We start from the raw sequence: 18,399 nt of genomic DNA, 5'->3' as shown, positions 1-18,399 counted from the left end.
GCAGGATTCTGGTGAGTTGCTGTCTTTACTTCTTAAATAAAGCTTTTGTGCTGTCAGTGCTATGAAGTGATTTTTACATTTTGTGCACAGTTTCAAAATTAAATAAAGTCACATTATTGAACAAGAACATTTGCTCTAAAATGGATGATTCATGAATATATAAAGAAAGAAGACTCCAACCTGGAAAAGCAAAACAACTAGTAACCACAGCTGACCAGGAATATGTGCTCCATGCTTCTCATCTAGCCCTGGTCATTTATCAAACGCTCCTCTGGCTATCTCCAGGTCTACATACAGCATATCAGAAATGATTGAGCTATTGAGTGAATTTCCAGTGTGGTGGAAAGTGAGAACTAACACAGTTGATCTGACGGGTCCATGTTATGCTGCTCACCAGCTCCACTGATGTCACATTCCCATCCCACATGGTGAATGAGCCAACTCAGTACAGCTGGTCAGACAGTCTCAGCCATTCCTCTTACTGCATTTTATTTCCTGTCTGTCCTCTCCCCCTCCTCTATTTCTGTCTAAGTGTTCATCTCCTTCTTTTTGTCCTGCTATTCAAAGCTCTCTTGTACTCTTTCAATTCTCTCTTTATTGCCCTCAAGGCAAACTCTCAGAGTCAGTGGGTGTGAGTAACTCAAGACAAATATAATATTACATACAATGCCCACAAACTACATGTGTGTGCACACTGCATGTGTGTTGAAGAAAGCTTACATTCAAACACATGATGACAATGACAGACGCATACTCCTAATGATTAAAATGTAATATCCGACTACAGCACACATGGTCTATGCACACAAGAACAAGCACACAGAACTCAGCAGAAATTGTTTTGACTTAAAGCCTAAAGCAATTTGACCCAAATGGTCTATGGGCATCATGAGCCAAATAAAGCAAGGGAGGGCAGAACGTGTGTGCATTAATCAGAGTTAAAAGAACACTTTCCTTCTAGCCATGGCTACTTTCATCTGGTCTCTGCAACAACATCTGCACCTGCTGCTATTTGACAGCACAGAGTCACTCCTCTCAGCTGAATTATCATTAATCTGCCTTTTCCGTCCAGTTATTGACAGCTGTTGTGTCTCCTGTTAACAGAGAGAAGGTCATACACCTCAGTTTGACATGCATCTTTCTATGTCCCTTGGGGCCACATAAAGATTGGACCAAGCAGATTTCACAAAGGGAGGAAGAGTAGCAGTTTGAAAAAAAATCTCCTCATGAAATCACATCATGTTGAGTCTGTAAGGCCTTGTTTTGTCGAAACAAGAAAAAAAAATCTAAACAAATTAAAAAAAAAAAAAGTATGTCATTTAAATGCAGTTATCAGTGTTGTTTTGTCTGGTCTCCATTAGCATTCTCCAAAAAAGCAGATTCTAATTGGAAATGGACAATATTCTTACTGGGTTGGAAATTAAAAAAAAAAAAAAAAGTGCCCTTTGTTTTGCCTTTTTGCTGCCTAACTGCACATCATTGACAAAACAAACAAACAAACAAAACAAAACAAAAACTAAACTAAAATCTACAAATAAAAAAATTTATAGGAGGTACATGCCAGTATTTTTCTTGAGTCCTCTAGTCCTCTAGCTTTTGTTTCCCAAGAGGTCATCAGACAACCATCAGGCCTGCACACAACCCTGTATAAAACCACATCTTGCTGTGCTTCTTCTAAATATTAAATACGTAACATGTCTGTTATCACATTTTAGAGAGCTAGTAGATGAATTCTGTTACCTTTACAATGAGGCCAGCGAGCTGTTCCCTGCTAGTTCCAGTGTTTATGCTAAGCTAAGCTAACAGGCTGTTGGTGATGGCCTTCTGTTTCCAATGGGCTGTTTTGCGCTGTAGGAATATTCAGGCCTTTCAACACTATAGCCCGCTATACCGGTCTGAGGCTTTCACCCTGGCAACCCTGCAGCCCGGTATAGCGGGCTCCGGTATGTGGCAACTTTCTGTTACATTCATTTTGATTGTCTATCAGTGGGAATCCCCGCATGTGAACAAGCGATTCAGTCATAAAATAAATTATGCAAATATTATTATTATTATTATTATTATTATTAATAATAATAATAACAATAATAATTGCATACAGGGTTCTCACCAGCGTCATAACAGTGTAACGACCCGTTACGCTGCTGCCTAAAAATTTTTTGCTGCAAATTGGGCTGATACGTTGTTTTGAGGGTATGTAACGGGAAAATATTTAACAACAAGCGCCAACAGAGTTTCACTACCGTTGTCTTTGCTGCTAATGCTGCTATTCGCCGCTATTCGCTACCGTAATCGCCGCTACCCGTTAGCAGCATTCACTAAGACATCTACACATTACATATTACATCAACATCCTGCTGCTACTTCTGGTTAGCTATTAAAGCCATCATGGAGTTGAAGATGCTGCTTCCACACCTCATCATTCATGTTACCCTCACTTACATTTATAGTGGTGCTCCAGCTAAACTGCTATGTTAGTGCCTGGAAGGAAGCCCATGATAACTCCAGGGACAAAGAATAACCACGAAGGCAAAAGAATCAAGGGCTTTCTTATTCCTGCTTTGCATGAATTGTAAGGTGTTCTGGATAAAAGCAGAAGCTAAATGAGGAAATGTCGATGAAGGGGCTTGTATTTCTGAAAAGTGACTGATTGCTTGACTTATACACTGAAGGAGTGTGGAGTCCTTGTCCCGCTCGCTCTTACTTATCACTCTTTCTTTGTCTTTCAGGTAACTATGTCCTTTACCTTCTAACATAGCTTAAAAACTACAACCTCAACATCAGGCACATGAGCTCCTTCCTCCTCTTCCTCACTTTGCAGTCGACTGCTAGTCAACAGTCCCATTGCTACGTTCCTTCCCCTGCTACCTTCTAAACTCATCCACGGCCTGACACTGTATTTCCTTGAGCTATCATCGTCATGGTAATCAGCAGGAGCACAAACATGCACAAATATGTATGCAAGAGCACAAAATCTATTCACAAAACAAATATTGCACACACAATATATCCACCCCCATGCCCACTCAGCTAATAACACAAATTCCCCCACTTAACAGGCACACAAATGAATTCTGCACACACACTAAAACCTCTACACTCAAAACCTATACACATTCCCTCAGATATGCAGAAGGAAAGACGTTACTTACCATCTTCAGCCTGGAGTCGAAACAGAGTGAGCGCTCCGACACACGAACACACAAACACGCACACTTTTACACAGTCACTAACTGTGAAAGGGTGAGCGAGGAAGGGTGAGCAAGAGAGTGAGAGAGGGACAGAGAGGCAAGGAGGGAAGAATGGAGTGGGAAAGATGCACAAGAGAAGGAAAGAGCAGCGAGGAAACGCAACAGCCACAGAGACAATGAAGAGAAGGAGAGAGAAGAGGAGGAGGAGGAGGGAATATTGCTGTACATGTGTTAACTGTGCTAAATCGTACACGCATGACTGTGCAGCGCATGAGCATTTCTGTGTGTAATAATGTGTGTGTGTGTGCATTTCTCAACAGTATTTCTCTTGAGGGAAATGACTTATGGCTCTCCCCCCTCAACCCTCATTCTTTCCTACACCTTGCCTCCTTTTGTTTCTGTTTCTCGTTTTCATACTGATTTGAGATGATAGTGCCGGTGGAAGAAAGGCTGATATGAGCTACTGGACTCACCCAAGTGAATGCACAGATGGATACCAAATGACAAATAAACACATAAAAAGAGGAGCCATCGAGCACGAGCCTCGCCAACCAAACTGTCCTCCATTTACCCAGAGTGTATTTTCATTCCTATCCATCTCTCCTTCCCCATCTCCCACTCTTTTTCACTCCCTTGTCTGCGCTAACTCATTAGCTATCTGTCCCTTTCTCGCTCTTTCACTCCCTCCCACTGTGTTCTTCTCTCCTTATCTTTCCTTTCGCCTTTCTTTCGTTCTCACTCATGCCATCATAAATTCTCCACACCTCTGGTAGGCCAGGATGCAAGGAGTCACTTTTATGAGTCTTACTGCATTGGAGAAGGACAATAACACATATCTAGTGCTGCTAGTGCACCTTACTGAGGACACACACATCAACAGACACACAAGTGGTCAATGCTGTCAGATAAAACCAAACATAAATAATATCAGTTGAACAAAACAATTCCTGTTTATGCTTTCTGCAGGGGAATAAACTTGAAAAGAATGAGCACACAGGATGTAAAACAGTACTGGAACATCACATTTAACAAGCAAACAGAAGCATTCAGAAGCACACCCACATATACAGTAAGTACTCGAATCTCATGACCCAGGAAGGAGACCCTGTACTGTGAAAGCAATCAGCACATTATAACTGTACCACTGCCTTTATGTGCAAATTAATGGAAACCCCATCATTAGGTTTCTTATAGGGGTGCTGGCCCAACACATGTTCCAATGCTCCAAATCTCTGAACTGTAAAAACAAGGAAACAAAGAAACAAAAAACCCCTGCTGTGATTTAATGGCGGTGGTGGAGAGAGCTTTCTAAAATCTACCAAACACGTTCAGCTGGGTTGTGTTCAGGTGACCGTGAAGGTCACTGTAAATTATTGGCATCACTTTCATATGAATCAAACTACTCATTGAACCCAGGATTTCTAGGGCAGTGTTTAATCTATGAGGCACCATTATTGATCCTGCCTCTTCAGTGGGAGGTTGGGAGGACTTAAAGGTCACAGCTTATCAAACTTGCTTGCTCAACACCTTATTCTTACATGAAAATAGACTTCCTCACCACACAGCATCATGCTGTAACATTTACTTGGGCATTTTACTGAAGTAAAAATCAGAGGTACACTCAAGTGATAAAATGCATTAAAATTCCATCCATGATTGCTTTTAGTTTGACTAATGTAACTATGGGTACAGATGGAGGGATATGTTAATGGTTGCATGAGTGGTGAGTGAATCAGTGAGGATGACTTGTTTGCTGATTATGCCTACATTCTGAAAATTCTAAAATAATATTTTAATAATAATAATTGTCAAACCATCTCGTGACCCCTCCTGCCATTAATGAAGCATCTGCATTCAATATGTTTCATTATGTTTCATATATACACATTTTTGTTCAAAAGAACAAAAGACCAGAAAACAAAACAACATCAAGCCAATGTTGATAGTATGTGTACTGTGCAAAAGTTTTTGATGTGGCTATCCTTTGGAGTTTAATAGAGCGCCAGTCCTTTTCTGTATGTTTTTCAGGATACTTGGCAGCTCGGTTGTTGAAAATATCTTGGAGAATTTGCCACAGCTCTGTAGCAGATTTAGTGTCTCAGAATTGCTTTGTCTCTTCATGTAATCCCAAACTGACGCAAAATGTCAACGTCAAGGTTCTGTGCAGGACTGTTTGCTCTTCTTGTTGGTGGTGCCTTCAAGGGGCATCACAGCTACCCGTGCAATCTTATTGGCTTGCCCATATGTGTGTTGTCTAAGTTTAAGTGTCAGTGATTGCAACTATGGTGTCTGAGTGCAATTGAAAGTAGCATTAGATGAAGGTACCAGCTATCACAGAAGAGATTTCGTGGACAGAGGTGCACATACGTTTCTACTAACTTTAAAAGTAACTGAAGTTTAGTTTGTTGCTTGCAGCATCATATAGCAGCAGGATCCACATTTGTATCTCCAAAATGAGAGAGCTGCATGCATATGCGTATGTGGAACAACAGCAGTAACTTCAATAATTGCTTAAAATTATTAATTATCTCCAACATGGAGAAACACTGTATATTTTACCTGAGACAGATCAGCTGTCACACACAGAGTTCCAGTTTATCAGTGGCAGTTAAATCTTTGTTACGTAGTTGAATCCATAATAGCTGGATATTATTTTACTGAAAAAATCTGATCTGTTCACCAAAGTCAAAATGTTCTTCTGTCATATCAATGTTTTTTTTAGGGAGATTTCTTTTATTGCGCAACTTCACAGAAGGATATTTGTGACAGCGATATTATTGTGTGTCTGGATGTGTATGGAATGTGATCTCTATCGTCATAAGATGGCAACAGTTAGCTGGGTAGCAATGAAAAAATGTGTAAGTTGTTGTACAGACAAATCATCACACATGGACAGAATTTTAAGTGCTGAAATAGTTAACTATGAATGTCTTGGCTATGGCTGGCTTTTTCCACCTCATGTATAATGGAACAGTGGGCGATGAAGTAACAAACATCTCAACTGTATCTATATTAGTCTGTGCATGTCAAATAATTCGTAACATTACCTGTAAAATGGGAAACTAAAGTATGCCAGTATGCAATGTCCTATTCATTCATTCATTTTGACAGTTTTCAGTTGGTCTATACTAACAGTAAAACTAAATTCCTGAAATTCAGATATGACTTTTGGCTATCCAAAAACTTTTTCATGGACCCATCTGACCACCCCTATAAACATTTGCCGAAGGCACAACCAACTGTTGAAAGTGACGCCGCTCAGTTCTTTTGAAATTACACCCCAGAATCTTTTGATCAGTTTGCACTGCCAGAAATAGTGATAATAGGTTCCAACCTCTCTTCCACATTTATTACATAGGGGAGAGGTCTAGCGATCCATTTTATTCAATATAAAAGGAGTTATATGTAAGCAGTGTAGTATTTTATACTGTGCTTTGCTGAGTCTATTACATGTGAAGGTTGATCTAATTACCTTAATGGCTTCCTGCCAGTCATCCTCAATATAAACTGTGTCAAGGTCCCCCTCCCATTTCTGTGCAATGTCTCTGGCATCACCTGGGCTAAGAGAGCAAAGCAATGCATAGAAGCCAGAGATAAAATGCATGATATTTTTTTTTACAGTGAACAAGGACTCTTTTTATCTCATTGTACACCAAACCAAAGGGAGAAAAATTTCCAGAGCCAACAAAATGCTGGATCTGGAGAAAACCATACAAGTGGTCTTTGGAGATTCCAAATTTTGACTGTGGCTGTTGGAATGTCATGAGTACATTTTCCGCATACAAGTCTCGACTACTCTCGCTCCCCTGCTATGCCACAGGTCAAAAATGGAGTAAAATCCTGTTTTTTTCCAAGAAAATCTGCTCATCTGTATTAAAATTTGGACATGAAATAGGAGTTGTCAGTGCATACAAAGAGTTGTAAATGCATACAGAAGTATTCATAGTTGAAAAGTCTACATATTCAAGTCGAGTGGCTTCACCATTGGCTGTCCTTTTACACATGACTTTTGCTACACTTCTATAGTGAGAGACCTAAAACTGAAAACTATCTGAAAATCAGGGTTTCTGTGCCTTGAGCTCAGGCTCACAGGATTGTTCATTGTGGCTGCTACCGCTCTGCTGCCCTGTACCTCAGTAGTTACGTCATCTGTCCGAATTTTAATACAGATGAGCAGATTTTTTACACATTTGGGCTCGAGTGCAAGGGCAAATAGTAATGGGGACAGAGGACAGCCCTGTCGGGTCCCCCTATGTACTGTAAAAGAGCACTGTTTTGCTGTGTTCACACCAGACACGAGTAAAATCATTTGCATAAATGATTTACATGTAAAGTCAATGTGAAGAAGTGAGTAAACGCCCAGTGGCGCAAATCGCGCAATTGGCGGGTTGCGAATTGAGCGAGTTATTTGTGCGAATGACACGCTTCTTGCTGCGTTAAACGTGCGAGATGCGCGAATGACACGCAAGTTGAAAAATCTGAACTTTAGTGATCTTTCGTGCTGCGATGGCCGATCAGCATTGAGATTCTCCTGTGATGTCAAGAACATGATTCATTCAGTTTTTTGCAACTACACCATGAATATTGACTGATTTAGTCACCCCAGAAGATAAGTAGCCACATTACTAGCCAAGGCAGATCTCAGTGCTCAGCAAACCGGCTGTCCCTCTCCTTCAGTCCACACACAAGAATGCCACCTCTTCAACTTGGCGAGCTAGTGAGCCGAGTTGCTAGCTATCGCAATACTAGCAGGATAAACCTGCGCTGGCCCCTCGTCGCTGTGGTCAACGTACTCCTGCTGGCGGCTGCTCGTTACTGGAAAAAACATCGCTCTATCCAGGCAGCAGCTGGGATACGAATCCAGACACGAATCTCGCCACATTAACCGCGCAAATGATGCAAATTATTCACGCGAATGAAGCGCGTAAACTTAGTGCACAAATACGTGCAAATCGCGCAAATAGCACGATGAATTCGTGTCTGGTGTGAACACAGTATTAGTCAAAACATAAGCTGCTGGGGAGTTTGATCCATTTCAGAAAATCCCCTCTAATCCCAAATCTCTCCAGAACACTGAAAACTTCCATTTGATTCTGTCAAATGCCTTTTCCGCACCCAAGGATATGGCAAAGGCTCTGCAATTTTTTTTGATTTGAGTATTGGATTATGCTAGACCCGATTCTTTAGTTGGAAGCCCAAAAACAAACCGGAGAAATCTTCAGTTCTCAGATGTAGAATTTCTTTACGTCACAGGTAAAGTGAGGCAGCGCTGGAGTCAGAGGGACAGAGAGGAATCTCATGTCCAGCTGAACTGAGTTGTTTTTGGGTTTAGGTTACAGATAACTTCTTGGGCTGGGCCTGCCTCATACAGTACAGTCAGAGGTTGGACTCATATGTTACCGAGTTTAATTGGCCAGTTACTGTGACGTGAACAGGCTAACCACTGTTCATGTGAAAGTTCATTGAAATATAAACAGAAACTGCTTGGATTTAATACAAAGTGTGTGTGTGTTGTCCAAAAGGCGTGTATCTAAAGCAACTGATAGAAAAGAGGAGTTTCCGCTGTCTCCCAATTTGTGAACCAGTTCTCACCGGCCATGTTATCTTCAAGGACGTGCATTGTGCTCAGTAGAAAAATACAAAACAGAATCATAGGTTCAGTGCAAAATACAGATTCAGAATACATAATAGCTTGAAACATACTTAATTATAACAATTACATTGAGTAATCTTCTCACATTTGCAGAGGAGAATCGGTTTTGTACGAATCTGGTCTGATCTGGGTTATTAGGAATGTCAAAAGCTTCTCCAGTCTCATTGCAAGTCATTTTGAAAGTGATTTACTGTCTACTCCAATAAGACGAATTAGTCTATATGAGCCACAGATATCTGTCGGCTTATCTTTCTTTAGGATGATATTTGCCAGATTTAGTGTTGGGGGCAAGTGACCACACCCAAATGAGTGTATAAACATGTCCATAAGTGGTTCGGCTACAAGACGGCTCAGCTTCTTACAGAATTCTGGGCAGAAGCTTTACCGGGTGATTTACCACTCTGAAGGGAACCTATGGCTGCTTGGGCCTCCTTCTGAGATACTGGTGCATTTAACGTTTCTTGTTGTTCCTCTGACAGACATGGGAGAGTCACTCTGCTTAAAATTTTTCTTATTTTAGCATCCGTGGAGTCGCATTCGGACAAGTAAAGTTTCTGATAAAATTGCCTCATGATCCTGTTGATGTCTTTGGTTTTGTAGCGTCTGACCCAGTTATCATCTGGAAGTGATGATGTTGTGTTCGGTTCCACTCCGCCTTTTGCCAACCTTGCTAGTAGTCGGCCTGGTTTATTCACTGATTCGTATAGAGAAAATGGTTGATTCCGTCTTTTTTGTTAGCAACTGATTTAAGGCTGAGTGAGTTGCTTCCAGTTTTTTTTTTAGTAAGAGTTGTAGTAGGTGTAGTTTTGAATTGCAGCTCTATCTGTTGTACTGTTCTCTCTAGATTTTGTTGTTCTTTAATGGCGGCTTTGTTCTGAGTTGTGGTATGTGATACAACACTTCTTCTAATACAGGCTTTAGCTGTTTCCCAGAGGAATGAGGGATTGATTTCTGGCGTCTTATTAGCATCTATAAAGATATTCAACTGGTCTGTAATATAGTCGATAAAAGATGGATCACTCAGTAGAGAGGGGTTCATCCTCCAGTGGCAAGAAGCAGGGTCAGCATAAGGAGGGCTAATACACAAGCTTACATGAGAGCGATCAGAGATTGTACATGTGCCAACTGAACATTCCTTTACCCGATCCAACACCATTCCCGACGATAAGAAGAAATCAATTCTAGAGAATGTATGACGGGGTTGGGAGAAGAAAGTGTAATCTCTCTCTCTCTGGGGTTGGTAACTCTCCAAGTATCAAACAGCTCTAAGTCATGACAAAGCTCTCAGACTCTTTCTGGAAGTTGAATTGAGTCTAGGAGGAAACTGGTCAACACATGGGTCATGTATACAATTAAAATCACCCCACCCCAGTACAGTATATGGGCTATGTACTGATGTGACGTCCAACAAAAGTTGTGGGAGAAAGGTAGCCTCATATTTATTAGGGCCATATATGCAGCCTATTAAGAACTGTTCGTCATAACGATAACCTGAGATAAGAACATATCGGGCATCATTATCAATTACGTTTTTTTTCCAAAGTGAAAGGAAGACTGCGGTGGATTAGTATGACAACTCCTCTACTCTCTATTTTTGTATTTTCCTTCTTCGGCCTTTGAGAGCCTGGAGCTGGTGCTTAGGTGGTGAAAACACAAAGAACTGGTGCTAAGTCAGGCACTGGCTCCGAACTAGCACTGAAACCAGCTTGGTGGGAAAGGGGTATCAGTGTCTTTGTCCATCCAGTCCGTAAGATTGGCTCAGCCCAGTTTGTCAAGGAAAGCAAGTGTGTCCTTGGGTGACCGAAACGAGCGGGTTTTCCCTCCTTGTGTGAAGGTCAGTGCCGCCGGACAGCGCACAGAGAATCTCATGTCCCTGTTGATGAGTCGCTCACACACCCCATTAAACGTGCGACACATCTCTTTGACTGGAGTTGTCATGTCCTGTCCGAAGAAGACTGTTTGACCCTCATAAGTGAGCGGAGCCTGTTTCCTGACCGCGTTGAGGATCCTGGACTTTTATCCAGAGTTATGCAGTTTAATAGTCACAGCGCGCGGCTGGTCAGGTCTCGGTGCGGTTCAAGGCTCCGGTGAGCTCGGTCAATCTTAATAATGCCTCGCTTGGTCTCCAAGTTGAGTAGAGTTGGAGCCAGCTCTCTAATCACAAAACTGGTTGTTGGCCCTCCGTGCCTTCTTTGAGGTTGTAGATGAAGATATTGTCCCTGCCGCTCTGTCCCTCCATATCAGTACACTTCTCTGTCAGAATGGGCACTTTTGTCTTCAGCTCGGTCAGCCTGGACGCCACGGCCGACATGCTATTCTCCGCTGCTGAGATACGGTGCTCTGCTTCTGTGATGCGCTCAGTGTTAGCTTCAACTTTAGTAGCGATGTTGTTTAATGTAGTGGATAACTCCTCAAACTTCCTGTCCATCAGAGTTGGTATCTTCTCAATAACATTTTGGGAGATATCCACAGCCAGGGTGTCAGCGCCGAGAACAGGTGGCAAGTGCAGTTGAGTTTCTTGGTTTGCTTCCTTGCTAGTTAGCATATCGTTGGTTGCATTTTGCTCCTCGGATGGCTTGTTAGTGGCAGATTTAGCTGTCTTGGAGATGGGCACGCTGTCGGGTTGTTATAAAGTAGACTTGTACTTTTAATTTTGGTTAAAGTAAGAAAATGAACTAAATTTTGCTCAGGAGGAGCAGGAGCTCATCGACTAATGTCTGCTCAGGGAGACTGCATCACGTGATCCCCTGTGACTGGTATGCTTTCCCAAACATTAACTGTCTTTTACAAATATATAACTGCACATAAACACTTCCAAATTCTTTCAGTGATCCTTGACAGTATAAACTAACAAAGCCACACACTCAGCAGACATCAGGACTGCCGCTCTGCTAGAAAACACGCTGCTTCATCCTCATAGCTCCAAACAAAGTCAAGGGGACAGGAGATTACACCACACACAGACAAACACACTTTCTACTACATATCGATAGCTATGGATAGTAAAAAGTAATGTCTCCTGTAACGTTCTGGGTTGTAAGAGGCGAAGTGTGCCATACAAGCTTACAGCTCATACTACAACTGGCTGTGCCGATGTTGTAACAGTGCTCTCACGTACAGCCGAGGCATAAATCTTTCATCTCTTCCTGTGAGACTTCACCTCAGTTTGTCAACGATACTCAGTCACTAGTCATTTGAAAGTGATGAGTCTGTGATCTGTGTACACACCAGGCCTAGGCCAAATCGTTACATTTGTTTCGACTGCTTTCAGACACACAACTAAGATTGTTCTGTAAGAAAGCGCACCTATGACATTAAGCATTGTCTGTGCATACGTACAATCAAAATAAATGAAGGAAAAACAAAAATGTTGAAAAAAAATCTGATTTGTGAGATAAACATTCAGTTGATAGTCAAGTAGAGAACATATCTATGCAACAATCTGCATTATTTACCAATTATCAAGTTATTTATTAAGCTCCTTTTTCAAAATATAAATTTCTTGGATGGAAGACCGTTGACTCTCAGAGCTTGCAGTGAACACATTTTTTTGTTGTTGCCATTTTCTGAAAGTTTATAGAATATATAATCAGTTAGTAGATTGATAGTTGATTGACAGTTCAATTCACTGAAATCAAACAATTAGAGGACCCAATTTAGAAAGCATCAGGTTAGTAAATCGCAAGAAAGGTTAGTAAAATGAATAAAATAGCAGTGTATAATGCAGCAAACCCACCCGACCTAATACTAACATCTACTAATTTGTAAACAGGGAAAGCAGACTTGTTAGAAATGCTTTTACGTATTAACCAATAGTAGAATGTGAGTCTGCCTATTTGCACAAGTGTGCACATGTTTTTTGCTCGTGGCAATGCCCGGAATCTCAAGATGTCCACACTGCAGGTTATGGAAGTGGCAGGGGCTGAATTGCACTACTACACTGTGACTCATGTCCTTCCTGAAAGAGTCTGAGCATTTGAACCATGAGATTGAGAATGTTGATACTTTTATTCCACTAAACACAATTATCTGTTGAATTGATGGGATATTTGGAACAGTGCACAATACATAGAGCATAAATAATGTGAGCACTTCCAGATACAATGGGATTACAGTGAAACCTTTGCTAGAAAGGAGAATGTAGATAAAAGATTAGCAGGCAGGCCAAAGGAGTGTTAATAATTCATGCCTCACATTCACATGAAAATGAGCACAAATTGTAATTGAAAATTAAATACTGTCTAATCATCAAATGATAAAACAAATATATAACATATACTTAATATGCATCAGTATTATGAGTAAGGAACACCTCATAATGATACGTTCTCGACTCGCCTACACTTTCATAGACTGCAGAGATTCATAATGCAAATAAAATATGAAATTCAAATCTATGTTGTCTTGTTAGTCAGTCACCTACCACTACAAATTGTATTCAATAAAAGAGCATTGTAAGAACAACCAATAAGTGTCCTGTATCTAACAAGTCCTCTGACAAACTGGCACAATGACTGTAGGTGAGAAGTGTATGACATGGAACTGTCATGGTTACCAGATATTCCTCCACCAAATCAATCTTTCAAAACAAACATAATGGTACAAGATTTTAATTTAACAAATTAAAATTGAACAAATCATTTCAAACATTTTGAGTGCAAAAAAAGTCAACACATAAAGTAATAAAATGGAGAATGCAGCTGCTGTTGTGGTACAGACCTGCATAACACAAGGGGATCCCCTTACATTTCAACTTGAATGAGCAATGGTTTCTGGGATTTCAAGGGACTACTTTATTATTACAGAAACAAAACAACAACAAAAAACATGGAATGAGTGTTATTCTTAAATGGGATGGCCAGGAAAACACATAGTAATATTTTCTGTGGTTATGTCTCAGCACATCAATGGACATAAAAAGTCAAACCAATATTACTTTACTGAGAATAAGAACAGGAGACACAACCTCAAAAACACTCACACTGTCAACCATCCGATGAGTCAAAGCCCCATCTCCCATATGCTTCATTAATCCTAACTCACTATTACATAACTGTACTAAATGCCCACAAGAGTGGAAGGGTACAACTACTCTCCCTGTATATTGTGCATGTGTGCATGTCTGTATGCATCTGTCTATGTGTGCACAAGTAAAAGACGGTGTGACAGAGAAAGAAAATCTGGTTACATGAATGGTTGTAGAGCTGCTTAGTTTGTAATCCTTTTCTATCTCCTTGCATTTGTGGGCTGTAGGCTGTGTGTGTGTGTGTGTGTGTGTGTGTGTGTGTGTGTATGTGTGTGTGTGTGCGTGCATGCTGCATGTAGAGGCAAGACAGACACATTCTCCCTTAAGGATGATTTTGTGAGTCTGATTTTATTGTTTGTGTGTGTGTGTGTGTGTGTGTGTGTGTGTGTGTGTGTGGTGTGTGTGTGTGTGTGTGTGTTGCTCTGCAGACAGACAGGTTTGGAGATCAGCTGTGAGTCTATGCGCTGTGGCCCACACACACAGACTTTATGCTTGATAGCAAACCCTGCAACAAACTACAGAGCTCCTTTGACATATACACACATGCGTGTACACACACAACAGTTTACTGATGTGCAGAATACAGACTTACGCAAACTGTGATTCTGTGTACATTTAAAAGCAGCTTCAGTTTTGCGAACACACTTGGCATCCACCTGAAAACACATAAAAAGGCACACAGAGCTGGTAGTGCTGATACATGACCTTTATATGTATTTATGCAAGTTTCTACTTGGCACAACAGCATTCTCCTTGTTATGCTTTGTTCTGTGAGCTGTGGAGTCAGACCAGCTTGTAGGGGAACCGCAGTGGCAGCTCTGGCAGTGACAAGAATAAGACCTACTCCATACGTTCTCCTCTTAAAGCCACCATGCAGCACTGCCAATAAGGCCAAGCTAAGAAACCCACACAGCCCACAGTGGCACATGAAATGCATCAGTGAACAGAGCCATTCTGATTGTGGCTCCAAAGGCATCGTGTGCATATGTTGGCAGACGCTTGCAACATGGGAATTTCTAAGAACATATGGTAGCTTGTCACTGGGAAACAGCCTGTGTCAAGATCTAAACACGCTAAGAGCTGTACCGAGGAAAGCCACTGTCTGCTATCTACCATGTACATGGACACACGTCCAGACATGCACGTCACATACAAACACCAACTAATGTTGTGGGCATGTGACTGTGACAGGCGGGTGATACTTGAGTGGGTCATTGACAAAGAAAAGCTTCACTCAAAAGACGTGTACTTGCATGTTTTGTGTTTGTGTGTGTGTGCGCGCGCGCATATGTGTGTGCGTGTCTGCATGTGTTATCCTGCTCGTGTCTGGTGTCGTTTGCCCTTGCCATAGAAAACAATGCTTCAAACAAGCACACAACAATTCTGCCACTGATCATGTGCAAGAGAACCTAAATTAGAAAGACTTTTTTGTTTTTGGGACAAATCAACCAGACATTAGGATTGTTTTTGGGGTCAAATCACAGGAGAACTGCTATCAGTTTCTGCCAGAGGTGATTATGAAAACAATATTTCTAAGCTTTTGTCCTTTCAAGCTCCTGCCACTGTGTTCTTTTTTGGTAATACAAACTCTTTTGAGACAAAACCACAAAGACCCAGATACATGGAAGTGTCCAAAATATTTGAAACAGAACTTTCCACCTGACTGGAAGAAAGAACTGTTTAGATATAATTTTCTTAACATTATTCACCCCTGAGCTACAGTGTCTTCCTCAAAGCTGGACTTTTTTTTTTAAACTAAGCTATGGCTTGAATCTAGAAATTCCAAACTTTTTTTTACACACTGCACCATTCTTACTGCTTAGTGCTTCGCATCTTGACTGATTAATTTAAGTGGCTGAACAACTGCATATATTTAAATAGCTATGTCTCCAACCAGACTCTTAAAAAATGCTTGCCAGGGTGTATCATCTATCTGACCTTTCACTGCTGTGTGAACACCCAAACACTGCTTAGCAGAAAAGAGAGGGCACTCTTCTTGTCTGCTACCTCTGTTGCATAACCTGTCTATAGACTCTACTCTAACATGCCATCACTCTGTTCCCATGGCAACCCCCTCATCTATTCCCATGGCACCTGCCTGCTGTCCCAGAGACACAGGGAGACGTGAAACAATCCAGGTGAAAGAGAGAGAGAAAGGAAAACAGAGAGAGAGACTTGATGCGATTTGATATTTTAAAAAACCTGCAGGAGAGATCAGTTAAAACATAGAAGGATACTTGAGGACATTTTATAGCATTGTTTGTTGTCTTTTCTCAGAGAATCTTTCACTTAAAGAGTCACAACAAGACAATATCGAAAAAAATAGGAATACATGTGGAGAAAATGTCTAAGGATCTCAATAAAGCTAGGACAGAGCAAAACATACTGTCAGTATATTGTAAATGTGGGAAATATTACTATAGACATTCAAGGTTAAGAACCTCAACCTGCTGTCTCTATAGACACACAAAAACCCATGCACACACAAACAGCAGCACATAGAAACGAACCAAAAACATACACTTTTTGATGCTGAGAAACCGGTGAGTGTGTGTGTTTGTGTGCATGCTGTTTTGACCCTGTGTGCAGCCATGTAGTTTATCATATTTAGGAAAGCTTAACCAAAAAATACTTGAAAATACCAAAATATTTTGATTAAGCAAAAATACAATAATGCATGAAGATGATAAAAAGAGAAAAACACTGCCACTTCCAGAAAGAAAAAGAATTATGAATCCCAATCAGAAAACCTTGACTTTTGTCCATAAATGCAACTCCTCCAGAAATCAATAGGCATTACATGTTTTAACACAAAGCGACAGTTTGTAGACGTATCACATGATAAACACAGTTGAGCTGTGGAAGAGCTGTGGGAGGGCTGAGCGAAGGGAAAAATGAGGTAGAGCAGACTTTGTGTGTGAGCATATGTCTGTGTTGCCAGAAGTGTATATCCTTGTGCTACTATCCAGTTCATGTTTTAGGATAAGGAAAGGGTCTGATTTACATGAAAGTTACATTCAGTATTAGGATTTAGATTGAATCCACTTGATCAACACAATGCCAATGCTGTGTTTAAAAAGCAGAAGAACTAGCTCAACTGTAAGCACCAGAGCTCTCTCTTGACCTTGACAAAACCCCTTAAAGTCTACTTACCAGCTTTTTCTAGAGGCTGATTATTGTCTGGAGATTGCTCATCATGGGAATACTTTTTGCTGACATCCAAACTTAGTAGCTATTATAATTTCATTCATACCAGTCATCCTGTCAGCGTTAGTTAAATTAAAAGATTAGTTTGACAGTTTTGGGAAATAACTTACAAAACCTGAAATTTAAAACTACAACTCAGTGTTTTACAGTAGTATTTCTTGGTGATGAAGGTACAGGTGATGTGATCTTCTTGTGGGCTTAGGTTGTCTGCAATCTCATTGTGATGAAGATTCCAGGAAGTTCCTGGTCCCAGAGAGCATATAATTCTAATGTAATAGCACAACTTTTCTTTTCTTCATTTTAGAATTTGAATAGATTAGACAAATAACCAATGTCCAACATAATTAAATGAGCTTTAGTGGAGCTAGTAGACATATCATCTTTGGACAAAGCCGGGGTCGTGAGTTAGTAAAGTTGTTTGTGGTACAGATTTGTGCACTTTCCACAGGTTTCCAACTATTCTTGTAAGGTCTTGTTTTGCTTTTGTTTTATGTTTAAGTAGAGGTTAAATTGGGATTATTTTCCTAAAAGTCTTATTCGCACAGGACTTCTATGGACCCCTCGTAAGTTGGAAGAATTGTGGAGGTTGTCTGTGATTTTATTCTTGTATGAATCTGCCATGTCAATAATTTGTAAGTAAAAATTCCACTGCAAATTACCTACAATATTTCACCGAACACAGAGGTCCCCAGGAGGCTCATGTCGCTACAAAGCATGAAGACCCATTTACAGAAAAAACAAGCTCAAAGGTATCAGAAGAGCAAAATCTCCAAGGACAATTCGATACATGACATGCACACTCATAAGTTATTATATGAAGGACTATTAATATTTATAAATACAAGTAAAACATAGACTTCACTTATCCCATGTGGATGCACCACACGAGGTCCCCAGGTTGTCAAATGTGAATCTGGCTACAGTAACATTTTTAAGATTTAAAGCTCCTAATGACTCCTGAGCTCCGATCACTGCAGATTGTGGCAACTCCATGTCCATCAACCGTTGAATCTCAGCTTTGGTAAAGCTCTTGTGGGTCAAAGTGTGGTCAAGTTTACTGAGCATGATGGTCTCCAATTCTTTACATCACAGGAAGATTTTAAGTTTTCTCTGGAGCTGTTGTCTGAAAATTTGTATGCCACTTTACAGAAGAAATAAATTTTAAAGATGTTTTCACAGCTGATCAGGTTTATGTTGTCACTGATTTAGGCTGATGGTTAAAGTTAGAGTCGCAGTGAGGGTCAGGGGTGGTAAATAAATTAAATAAACGTTATTAAAGTTAAGTCCTTGCAGGGATACAAGTACAGCAATGACAATTAGTT

The 18,399-nt window shown here is 40.6% G+C and overlaps 1 protein-coding gene across 1 annotated transcript in view; it reads right to left on the bottom strand.

The window, feature by feature from the left end:
- gphnb (gephyrin b) overlaps window positions 1-18,399 on the bottom strand; it is a 116,761-nt gene that overhangs the window by 29,115 nt on the left and 69,247 nt on the right. The window lies entirely within an intron of this gene.

Source organism: Stegastes partitus, unplaced genomic scaffold, assembly GCF_000690725.1.
Source record: "Stegastes partitus isolate 25-593 unplaced genomic scaffold, Stegastes_partitus-1.0.2 Scaffold80, whole genome shotgun sequence".
NCBI classification, from domain to species: Eukaryota; Metazoa; Chordata; class Actinopteri; family Pomacentridae; genus Stegastes; species Stegastes partitus.
This window is presented reverse-complemented; position numbering and strand designations above follow the sequence as displayed.